General features: G+C 40.7%; 1 protein-coding gene and 1 long non-coding RNA gene across 4 annotated transcripts in view; one reads left to right on the forward strand and one right to left on the reverse strand.

Annotated features, from left to right (window-relative positions):
• Window positions 1–7: 7 nt before the first annotated feature.
• LOC125567847 lies at window positions 8–10,686 on the reverse strand. Its single transcript, XR_007311831.1, has 4 exons — window positions 10,223–10,686; window positions 9,786–9,841; window positions 2,231–2,314; window positions 8–1,467 (listed from the first exon to the last, which is right to left on the reverse strand). It is a non-coding gene; the product is annotated as an uncharacterized LOC125567847 (long non-coding RNA).
• Window positions 6,046–12,873, forward strand: part of LOC5515109 (fibroblast growth factor receptor 2) — a 28,615-nt gene continuing 21,787 nt past the window's right edge. The window contains exon 1 of one of the 3 annotated variants that reach the window (XM_048728476.1): window positions 6,046–6,061. The gene's annotated coding sequence lies outside the window, so the exon portion shown is untranslated. Of the gene's footprint in view, window positions 6,062–10,855; window positions 10,987–11,812; window positions 11,831–12,873 lie in introns of those variants that run through there. The other 2 variants (XM_032384810.2, XM_032384811.2) reach the window with 2 other exon arrangements.

Here is a 12,873-nt window from a genome sequence, read left to right on the forward strand (position 1 = left end):
ATTTAAGAACGTCGCTCAGAATAGAACTGTTTCAGCCTTAAAAAGCCAGGCCCATCCTCAACTGGAAATCAAACATTCTTATAAAAAAAGAGTGTAGCCTGCAAATTTGAATTAGTGACGATTCCACTACTTTGACAGCTTGCAAGTACTTTGAGCCCGCAAGTTTTGCAACTTTAATTCAAGCGTATTAGGCTAAGTTCAAACGTCGTATTATCCATGCGCCGTATTCAATGCAAATGCATGCAAATAAATCACGTCGATTGTTCCATCTTCATTTGCACGCATTTGCATTGAATACGGCTCATGGATAATACGAGGTTTGAGCTTAGCCTTAAGACGCTAAAATCATCCATATTTTTCTCGAGCGGAATAGACAAAGAAAATTGCAAGAACTGAAACCTAATGGTACTTTGGGTGACAAGCTTATTGCGGTCTTGCAATGAATGTCACACTTCTTGCCGCACGAACAAAATTCGCCAGTGTAAACGGCTTGAAGCCCGCTACCCGCGAACTGGAACCTGCGACCATTAGAGCTTGTGTATACATGCCTTTAGGTTAGTTGCCGCGGCGGAGTGCGCGTGTGAATGGAAAGCATTCTTCTTCTCGAGGGAAGAGAATAAGTTATACTACTCCTTATCAAAGTTACTTGTTGTTTCAGTTTTGAAAGCGACATTTTGCGTGACATTGTAACGCTTGATTGTGTGACGAAGAGAGTAAGTCACGTAAGGATAGTGGTCATAAGATACTACAGTATATCGCTTGCACTACCCTGGGTGCTACCACTGGCTCCGAGCTTCCTGGCGACAACAATTTCCGCGAAGCTCGTTCGCTTCACTCAAATCGTTGTCGCTGCGAAGCTCGGAGTCTCCTGGTACCAAGGGTACGTTTGCAATGGAATAAGTCTGCTTTTGCGCTTGCATAACGAGAGTGACTTGTGTGACAGTTTATAAAGCTCAGAATTCTCGTCTGAATATAAGGAAGGATTGTTTGACATGGTCGTTTCAGCATCCGTGTAAGTGTGCATTAGCTCAGAAGATTGCGTAAGAGGAAAGGCCGTTATTCCTGGCGCTCTTGTTTTGTGTGAGCCAGCACGTGCTGTGGGCCACCATGTCTAACGCAACGTACAGGTTTGGATAGGCTCCATTTGTCTCTCCATTATAGGCCACCATACTTTGCAAACAACTTGTGCGGTTTAACTAGCATGCCTTGCGGGCTAATTACTGGGATACCTGTGGTAGCCCTAATCAGGTTTGACTAGCATGTCTTGCGGGCTAATTTGGATAGGCCTACATACTTTGCACTTTGCACGTCTAAGAGGAGGCCACTTTGCCTTGCGCGGTGGCTTGGGCAGGCTGACACGCTTAGCACGCCTACGAAAGACAAACAGTCATGCCTTGCACGCCATAGAGAGGCCGGCACGTCTTGCGCTCTTGGGGTAGGTTGAAAAGAAGTGTTGAAGCAGCAATGCTGTGGAGTACAATGTGGAGTTTTTGTAGACTCAAACTCTACTTGTTTGCTTAGTGGCCCACATCGCCTTCGGTAAGCGGACAAAACACGACTAAAGACCACGGGAATGGATGAGCTGAGCTATTGTTGCATTCGTGGAAACCTGTATTCCATAATCTTAGTGCTAACTTGCCAATCTTATGGACTAGTCATTTAAAACCCCCAACCCCATGGTCCCGTGAAGTGTGGGGTTAACATAAAGGTTTAGCTAGAGCACTTTTGAACAAGAATCTGTCCCGAGGGGGTGGGAGAATTGATAGTTTTGACTCTAAGACTTGTCCCCACCGTGGGGGCTTGGGGACAAATGAATAACTTCACAAAATGTTCTTTGCAAAAGTCGTGTCAGCTTTTGGTTTAAGACTTTTTCTTCTGTAGCAAGCGCTTCCATGTATCAGCGTGTGGCCAGGTGCATGTGCAAAAATGAATATGAATTATAACTATGGACAGATAAAAATAATTATTTTTTTCATTTGTTTGGTAACTGTTCCTTCATAGTTATTAGTAAAAATGTACTCGCAGAAGTGTACTAAGATGAAGGCTTATTTCAGATGATTTGTTACCTTTAGTTTCAATCCCGAGGGGTAGGGGCGTTTGACTTCAGTTTTGTCCCAAGAGGGTGGGGGATTTTCTCTTCTTAGTACAGCGTCAAAGTCTAATCCCCCATTCCCCGGGACCATGGGGGTGGGGGTTTCAATTGACGAGTGCATTAGTGCTAAGTGTATACCTTTGTGTTAATTTCTTGGTGCTAATGACGATTGTTTTACTTTATCAGGAGCCTGTCAACAGCGGGAGGACATGTCAAGTTTGCCTATTGAAAAAGGAGGTACAAATCAGCTCATTCAATACATATTTGTGTACGCCGCCACAGGAGTTTTTCTCTTCTAAAGCAATGGTGACAAGGGAGGCTTTCAAATATACAATTTCAGTGAGAACAATGCTAGGTATTTTGGTTATTTCTGGTGATTACATGCATTGGTCTATCTTAACATTTTTATGGCGTTTATCCCTATACCGCAAAAAGAGTCACTGAACACTAAACCCAAGCGTCACCTATGTGTTTTCTTAGTACGGTCATACGATTTGTTCCCGAATATCTAGAGCTTTTAAGGGAATTCAGAAAGTTTGCCATGAATATAGAAACTCTGCAAATCTCAGGTTTGAGAGGTGTTCATATTCCGTGACACTTAATTTCCGCTTTCTCAACATGCCCCAACAATTCTTTAAGGTTTCAAACGTTTTGCACAAAATTACAAAAATAACGTACCAAATTTTGAACCAAGTACCAAACAGTCAAGCAAGTACTAAACAGTACTAAATTGTTTACCAAACTTTCAAGCGAGTACTAAACAGTAATAAACTGCTTACCAAGTACCAATTTATGTAGTCCATGGGCCAATACACAGAATTATCGATTTTACTACCATCTTGAGGGACTAAAGCTATCAAATATTTTAGAAAACCTCATATACCCAACTTCATAATTATCCATGATAGCGTGTCAAAAACACGTACAAGTACACTTTATTTTTGCGTCACTTTTATTTCGCGAATGATGATTACAGCACATTTTAATTCCACTTTTTTGGTTGATTTTATTATCCCCAAAAAAAGCGAAAATAAAGTGTTCTGGTTTTTACGAAAATAGGAAAATCGCGAAAATAAAGTGTGGCGAAATATCGCCATTAAAATCGCGAAATCTTGACTTCGCGTAAATTAAGTGTGAAGTAAATTAAGTAGCTATTATGGATATATCACGTTATGAAGTGGAGTCATTTGCGAGGAGGCCTTGTCCATTTATATTTATGGCATGCTTTATTTAATATTTATAATATATATCGAAACGGTATCCAGATAGATCAAGTATGTAATTCAACTTGATTTGTTTATCGAAGATATGTACTTATTTCAATGTCAATTCAGTGGTTGCTATGGCAACTAAGCCATTACATAGCATATATATAATCCATTCAATTTATTCCTTTAAATGTGTCTGCTGAATGCCTGGGTTGGGTAGCCCGCTTGCTATTGAATGCCCGGGTTGGAGAGACCGCCATGCTTTTAAATGATAGGGTTTGGTAGACCGCCATGCTATTGAATGATAGGGTTGGGTAGACCGCCATGCTATTGAATGCCTGGTTTGGGTAGACCGCCATGCTATTGAATGATAGGGTTGGGTAGACCGCCATGCTATTGAATGGTAGGGTTGAATAGACCGCCATGCTATTGAATGGTAGGGCTGGGTAGACCGCCATGCTATTGATTGGTAGGGTTGGGTAGACCGCCATGGTATTGAATGATAGGGTTGGGTAGACCGCCATGCTATTGAATGATAGGGTTGGGTAGACCGCCACAATATTGAATGCCCGGGTTGGGTAGACCGCCATGCTATTGAATGCCCGGGTTGGGTAGACCGCCATGCTATTGAATGATAGAGTTGGGCAGACCGCCATGCTATTGAATGATAGGGTTGGATAGACCGCCATGCTATTGAATGATAGGGTTGGGTAGACCGCCATGCTATTGAATGCCCGGGTTGGGTAGACAGCCATGCTATCGAATGCCCGGGTTGGATAGACCGCCATGCTATTGAATGTCCGTGTTGGGTAGACCGCCATGCTATTGAATGTCCGTGTTGGGTAGACTGCCATGCTATTGAATGCCCGGGTTAGGTAGACCGCCATGCTATTGAATGCCCGGGTTGGATAGACCGCAATGCTTTTGAATGCCCGGATTGGATAGACCGCCATGCTATTGAATGATAGGGTTGGGTAGACCGCCATGCTATTGAATGATAGGGTTGGGTAGACCGCCATGCTATTGAATGATAGGGTTGGGTAGACCGCCATGCTATTGAATGATAGGGTTGGGTAGACCGCCATGCTATTGAATGATAGAGTTGGGCAGACCGCCATGCTATTGAATGATAGGGTTGGATAGACCGCCATGCTATTGAATGATAGGGTTGGGTAGACCGCCATGCTATTGAATGCACGGGTTGGGTAGACCGCCATGCTATCGAATGCCCGGGTTGGATAGACCGCCATCCTATTGAATGATAGGGTTGGGTAGACCGCCATGCTATTGAATGTCCGTGTTGGGTAGACTGCCATGCTATTGAATGCCCGGGTTAGGTAGACCGCCATGCTAGTGAATGCCCGGGTTGGGTAGACCGCCATGCTATCGAATGCCCGGGTTGGATAGACCGCCATGCTATTGAATGATAGGGTAGGGTAGACCGCCATGCTATTGAATGTCCGTGTTGGGTAGACTGCCATGCTATTGAATGCCCGGGTTAGGTAGACCGCCATGATATTGAATGCCCGGGTTGGATAGACCGCAATGCTTTTGAATGCCCGGATTGGATAGACCGCGATGCTATTGAATGATAGGGTTGGGTAGACCGCCATGCTATTGAATGATAGGGTTGGGTAGACCGCCATGCTATTGAATGATAGGGTTGGGTAGACCGCCATGCTATTGAATGATAGGGTTGGGTAGACCGCAATGCTATTGAATGCCCGGGTTGGGTAGACCGCAATGCTATTGAATGATAGGGTTGGATAGACCAACATGCTATTGAATGATAGGGTTGAGTAGACCGCCATGCTTTTGAATGCCCGGATTGGATAGACCGCCATGCTATTGAATGATAGGGTTGGGTAGACCGCCATGCTATTGAATGATAGGGTTGGGAGACCGCCATGCTATTGAATGCCCGGGTTGGGTAGACCGCCATGCTATTGAATGATAGGGTTGGATAGACCAACATGCTATTGAATGATAGAGTTGGGCAGACCGCCATGCTATTGAATGATAGGGTTGGGTAGACCGTCATGCTATTGAATGCCCGGGTTGGGTAGACCGCCATGTCATCGAATGCCTGGGTTGGGTAGACCGCTATGCTATTGAATTATAGGGTTGGGTAGACCGCTTTGCTATTGAATGCCTGGGTTGGGTAGACCGCCATGCTATTGAATGATAGGGTTGGGTAGACCGCCATAATGTTGAATGCCCGTGTTGGGTAGACCACCATATGCTTTTGAGTACCCGGTTATAACCTTGAAAATAAAAGCCCTTATCTTTGCTTGCGATATTCATCAATACACTTGCGATTCTTAAAGCGAAGGTGTCTCAAGTAGCGAGGATAAGAATATCATCTTCCCACGTCTCACGTACTTACGTGAATATGCAAAACGCAAGACTGGTCAATTAACGAACTACCCAAGAAACCCCAAAACATTATCAATCGCCATCATAACACAATATAGCACGGACGCTTGAATGTAATTACCGGCTTTCTTCTTCCTAAACATAATGGCAAACCATTCTTGCCAGTGGTGTGTGGACGCTGACTCGTATATCCTAATCAATGTCTAATCCATGCTTGATGGTCGACAATAGCCGAGTTATGTACGTTGTGGATATCATATTTAAACTGGCAGCATGATTACATATGATAAAGTGACAAAACCATTAGATCGCGATAGATTCGACTTCTCAACCAAACATTAACAAGAACGACAAGATCGTCCGTCTAAAGATCTTTGCTCGCAAGGTAAGTGAAGAATTTAGGAGGGAATGTGTATGCGATTCAATATAATAGGGTGAAAAACAATGATTGCATACATATATTGTATATTGTGTTTTCAGCAGTTAAAAGCTCATTACTGGTGGTATATTTGTTCTTGTTTATCTCTATCTAACTATAAAAAATGACTTGATTCAACAATTTTATTTAAAAAACGTACGCAAAGGTGTTATTTTGGAGTGTGGATTTGAATATTAAAGACTGCAAAAAGGAAGATCGGGAACATTAAACGCCTAAATGTCATATTCACAAGTGTATATCACTTTATTATATAAAAGAGAAAGCATGATTATACATACAAACGCTAGTGGAAGCCCAAATAATGGGCATAACATTTGCTTTAGAATCAAAAACCGAAAGTTCCCCGAATTATAAACATAAAGTAAAGTGCATAAGGAAGTGGTATTTGTATGGAAGTCTCCAGCTGCCTGAGAGTTGGCGCCGAGGGCGGAGCGAGGTTTGCGTGGAATAAGCTGCACTGACACGTTTGATCCGGTTACAATAGGTATACCTAGGGGGAGGGGGGGGGTCGCCCACGAAATGTTATTTTACCCGAAACTGGTATAATACAAGGAGATGTATAAGCCGTCACATAGATACTCTTTTTTAAGTGACAGAAGTCAAGCAGAGGGGTGAGCAAGTTAAAGGAATAAGAGCAGAAATATTAATTATAGGCTAATCGCTGTTACCGAAACTACGCCTTTAAAAAAACACAGTTATTGTTTTTATTGTTTGAAGACTCATTATGTGAAGAAATATAAAAATGATCATCTAACAAGCTCGATACTCATCAACCAATTTCAATAAAAACATAACACAATAGCTGACCAAGGCCAAAGGCGAATAAAATTTCAGCAAACTTGAAATTTTCGCGCGCGTTCCAAAATCGGCGGGAAATTCTCAACACAGGAAGTTTGAAGACGACTTTCCGTAAAGTCGATATTCTAGAGAAGATGACAAAATAAAATTACGTTTTAATGTGAATATCAATAAACTCGGTGATAAAAGCCAGTTTTCGATGGTCGTTTTACAAATAAACTGATTATTTCAAGCTTTGTAGGTGAGCGGTCCTGACCAAAGGATACCCGACATCTTGAGAGCCAATCAGAGTGCGCGATTTTGATGGATACCGGACCCCGAAAAAAAAGTGATCGTTTTATAGCATCATAGTGAAATGACGGACTGATTTTTCCTTTTCATGACACAAATAACATGAGCCCGAAATGCACATACTTAGATTTTGGCTTTTTAAAATAATTTTTTCCTTGATCATCTTTGCGCTATGTACGGGCTCAGGGACGAAAAGCTCAAATTTCAATGACACTTGACAAAAAGTCGCATCAATAAAAAGTCGCATTTGATATTTCGTTTGATATTACTCACTAAGTACTTAGGGGAATTTATCGCCTTTTTTTATGTGAAACGAGCTTAATTGGAAACGTCAAGTCATGTTTTCCGTCATGTCATCATAGTGTGTTTGTATGACCAGGTATGTATCTTCGCCCTCGTACCAAGCATATTGTGATTAGCTCGCAAAAGCTATTTTTATCTTGGGGGCTGGCTACATGTACGAAACCAAAGATCAGTAAACTGCAAAAATGCGTGGGACAGGGTACGGGGGAGGGGAACACGAAAGCGATAGTGGGCAGAGCACGCTTATAATAGCTCATCCCATAGAGCTCGATGTCTTATTCTAGCGCATTCTGTTGGGTATTTGAAAGATCCCCTTTCTCGGTCTAAGAGAATCTAATTGTGGGCAAAGTACAGCCTTTGTCCTAAGAGAGGAAGTCCGTGTCAAGCGGGTATCGTCTTCAGACGGGTAAGACGAAGCCACTCTTTAACACACTAGACAGAATCAGTTATACACGTTTTGAAAATGGTTGCTCATAGTTTTAAGTCAAAATCTCAAATAATTCAAAACTCAAACTCAAATAAGATATGTATTTAGGCACAGTCTAAAGCGAAGCCAGCATTTTATCCTCCAATTAGCAAGCATAGAATAGAAAAGTTTTGGTATTCCCTTTTGCTTAAACAATAGAGAGGAAGCAGGAAGTACTCAATGGCTGGATCATCAGTACCACAGATGCACCATATGCTTTCTATAGTTTCTTGTGATCTAATATAGCTACCTATATAGCTGAAACAAGCATACTTTATTTGTAGAGAAAAAAAATTACATACACATTATTGAATCCTTCGCTTTGGGGGGGAAATTGGTATCACAAACTCTTAAAAAGGTACAGAAATGTTGACTAGACAATGTCTTATGACGAAGGAGAGGCCGTATACGGGAAGGAGAAATTATTTTGTTTCTATCAAAACCATGGATAGTTTTATTCAATTTTCAGAAATTTCATTCCTTGCGTTTATTGCCCACATGGTATTATCATGCGGTTTGTTACACGCCTGTACGTGAAAACAAAGAAGTTTCGCAGATTTTAGTGATATCTTGTAAGTTGAGTTTTTTTTTACTAACCTTTTTGTGATTGTTAATCTGGAGGATGAAATGCTGGCAGCGCTTTATGCCTAAATCTATATTATATTTATTCTACTGAGGAGACGTATTTTTATCGCAAAGTGTGCTGGCGGGCAGGTGAGGCAGAACCACAGGGTCCCCGTCCGGATCGGACCCAAAACATAAACATCGGACCATAAACATAGTTATGTACCATTTCTCTAACGGAGCTCCGCGCGCGTTGACGGAAGGACCCAGACAAGTAGCCAGAATTTGAGAGTGCACGCAGTATTATGGGTTAAATTAAAAAGGATAGTGTTTGCGAAGATCATCAAATTCATAGATCCGACGAGCGCACGAATAACTAATCAAAAAGCAGCAAATAGAAGCCATCGAAGTGCAACCCAAATGTCCCAAAAAAGTCCCACAAATTGTACAACATGTCGGATGAGGTCTGTGAATCCGCTCGGGTTTATCTAAAATATAGACGTTTATAGGGGTTTTCCTGCGACTTGGGAAATAAAAGTCGGTCACCTAACATGATAGAAATTGATAAATGCGGTAAATACTGTGTGTTTACGTGCTTCTTTTTGTCAACTTGCAGTGATTTAAGTACGGGGAAAAGTAGAAGAGAATTCCGAATTCGCCGTTTACGCCTTACGACAGTCTTATTCTTATATGTAATTGAAGTAACCTAGGATAATATCAAACACAAGTTTAATGGTAGGACTTACACTGTTCTTGTATGTGGTTTGTTCGCTTTTTATTTTTCGTTTCTTCGCAGAAATTTTACGTGTTTTTATGCAATTTGAGTCCCAACTCTACACTAAAAGTGGCCGGTCAAAGAAAACAGGACTATCACTTTCTACGCTTACCGGAAGATGCTTATTTTACTTGTCCAGATTCGTAGAAAATATCTCAAACCAATCTTTTTGCCGTCGATTGCCGACTTTTTGTTGGACATTTGTGGGACCACATGGCTGTTATTGCATTATCTCTATCCTGATTTGCTATTCGTGCGCGCGTGATTGACATGTCGGATCTATGAATTAAAACTGATCCTCTGTGGGGCGGCCACGGGTCGCACGCGCATGTTGCGCACCATCCCCCCCCCCCCCCCCCCCCCTCCGTGTACGCGCGCCTGGAACCTAAAAAAGATGGTCTGAAAGTCGATTGGCTGACTGCCATTTTCGACCCGACGCCTTATTTAAAATAAGTGTAAACATGAAAACTTACTTTTAGAACATTTCCAGTCTTGAAATGCTTCAAAAATAGGAACCGCCAAGCCACAGCTGAAAATTATAGGGGTTTTTTTTATAAAAAGCGAGTGTAGTTCATGGCGAAAGATTGGAGAATGTACAAAATAATGAGGGACAGTCATAAGTGTAGAATAAAATCTGGCATAAGTGAGACAATCATTCCAAGAAAACTAGACAGAACTAGATAATCATTTTATTTCCAAGATATCACTTATGGCGAGAGCTTTAGTGAGAATTATAATGATCTCACGTTTAAAAAAAACAGTCGACCTTGCTATTAACATAAAACAGTCATACTTAAAATGTTAATGAGGACAAATAAACCATCGGTTTTATCATATATAACAACATACCAACATATATAATTATATTATTTCACAATGACAATTTGTAAATATCTTGTAAAAACAGTACCTCGTACTACAGCTTCCTAGAGGGCTGTGTGATGCACTTGTTCTTTCCAGTAGGGGACTTGCGCTAGGAGATCACGGGAATGTTTGGGTGACAAAGTCGCGCACTCTCGTCGTTCTTTGGCGAAACGGGCACGGTCAATTCTGTGTTTATTTTGGTTTGAGTTTGCAGCCTAAAAGGTCACGTGATCCCCTATTCCAAGAGTGAAAAACATGAAAAACATAGATTTGAGTGGCGATGTATCTTCAATGCAAAGTGCTTTCTTGTGACAGGAGTCTAGGTACAATCGTACAAGACACGTTTTACGAAAAGAGAGTCGTGGACGCGGGAAGTACGAGCGGTACTAGGAGCAAGACTGTCAGCAAATCACTGTGATGGTTTACTTTACACTATTCATATTTGCACACGTGCAAACATTTAAAAATTTGCAACAGGAGGGAGAAGACGATTTTTTTTACCTGACGATGGAAAGTGATACACTTTTACTTTGTTATAAAAAAAGGCCAGTTCTATTTTTATAGACCAATATAGCCAAGCAATATTACTTGTTTATCACGTTATAATGGGGTTAGCGCGTGAATGGCAAATCGATACTTAATTTTATCACGGACACGTATTTCCCTTTAAAAGCTTTGTGTCTTAGGAAGTTGGTTGCGTTGGTTGGTTGTGACTTTTTATGGAAGTGACCCTGCACTCAAAAAACAACGTGGAAACATCAGTTTGTCAACAAACACAGTTCAGTTACACGGACAAGTAGTCTGTAAAAGGTGAGTAGCAGTTTCATAATTTACTACGGGAAGCGATCAAAGGCTTTTCTTTCAATAAAAATTGCCTTTGGCTCACAAAAGAGGAGTTAGACACATAATTTTGGCAACGCGCTTAGAGATCTAATGGACAGTAATTCATAAAATGAGAGAAAGAAAGATTTTTATGCGGAAATGCCCTTTCTTCTCATAACACAAAGCATATGAGTTTTAACGAATTTACTACACACTTAGCTTGTCTCACATGGCTTTGTCTTTTTGTTTAGAGTGTCCCTTGCTTACAAATCAACCACCTGCGGACATATATTAAGAGATGTAAATCTTTTTCTAATTTTTTAGTAACAAGGTAAGATTAAGTGTCTTTAAAGCCCGTGAAAGGAATTTTATGGAAGCAATAGATGAACGTGTATTCGCAATCTGCGAAATGTATACCAAAAGGTTCAATTCCAACCTCTTATGGCACTGTATGTATCTATTCCTCTTTGTCACAAAGAGGTATCGAAGGGCTATTATTTTGACTGCAAATTTGACCCCTATTCGCCTCTATCTATTCTATTTGCACCAGACTCGATAAAACGAACCAAAAAAGATTGCTTCATACTACTTTAAAAAATATAAATTATGGTTATCACCTAAAAGCCACTTTAAACCGCGAATCATGTCTACAAGGATTTATTTGGATGACTAGTCACTTTTACGCACGCGCAGAAAGGCACGAAGCAGAATTGAACTACCCAGAAAAGCGCCTTTAGCGTGACTTTGATTTTAATGGAGAAGCAAATTCAATGAATACCGAAGATGAAGTCTCTCTAGTCAGTTGGAGAGAGCTTGTCGGCCCTTATAAACGGTACGTACATCATCAACATCTACACACACAACAAAAGATAAATCTTTTCTAACTATCAAATTTAGAAACCAAAGTCATATGTTGTAAGGACGTGTGGAGCAAACCTTCATGGCAAAAGCGACCAACGATTATTTTTTTAGATCACGCTGGGCGTCAATGAAACAACAATGTTAACCAAACCTTTTTTGATCACTTTCATATTGATCAACTTGATGAGAACAAAATTCGTTTAAATGAATTTCAAGTCATTTTTTTATTATCAGTAATTCTTGTGATTCAAAATCGCGTGGGATTCATGCATTTCGAGGACTAAATTGGTAACTAAGACAGAAGCGCGACCTGATTGATCAATGTCTGACGACTCAGAATACACCTAAGAGGGTATTAATTAAAGCCTTGGTGTATGCTTTAAAACAATTTTACAACTGAACACTTAAACATTATTAAAGGGACTCCGACACAATCTTTCAAATGCCCTGGTTTATTCAAAGATACAGCATTAAAGAGACGGAAGAAAGCCTAAAAAAATAAGCCTAATATCTTTATGTTTTTTTTGGTAATCCTCTTGACATGAAAACAAATACCATGCGCAAACTAGATGCGCATCAACTGGAAGAAGGCCAATCAGGCCGCCATTTTACGCTCCCGCCCAATACCGAGTCATTTAAAGAATTCATTTCCATCGGCTTATTCAAACAAGAAACTGAGAAACGTTTAATCATAAGAACTTTAGTAAATTATCAGACTTTAATCGTTGATTGTTATTTTGAAGTCTTTTCAAAATTGTTGTAGTGTTTTCAATTATAAACAATAACAAGGGAGGGGTTTGTATCACCGCTTAATGTAACAACTGCCGCTTAATGTAACAAAAATCGCCGCTTAATGTAACACTAACGCTTAATGTAACAAAAACCGCCGCTTAATGTAACACTAACGCTTAATGTAACAACAAATCAACGTTTAATGTAATAAAACAGTTAACGCTTAATGTAACAAATTTTCAACGCTTAATGTAATAACGGACTTAACGCTTAATGTAAGAA

This window comes from Nematostella vectensis, chromosome 6 (assembly GCF_932526225.1).
Source record: "Nematostella vectensis chromosome 6, jaNemVect1.1, whole genome shotgun sequence".
Classification (NCBI taxonomy): domain Eukaryota; kingdom Metazoa; phylum Cnidaria; class Anthozoa; order Actiniaria; family Edwardsiidae; genus Nematostella; species Nematostella vectensis.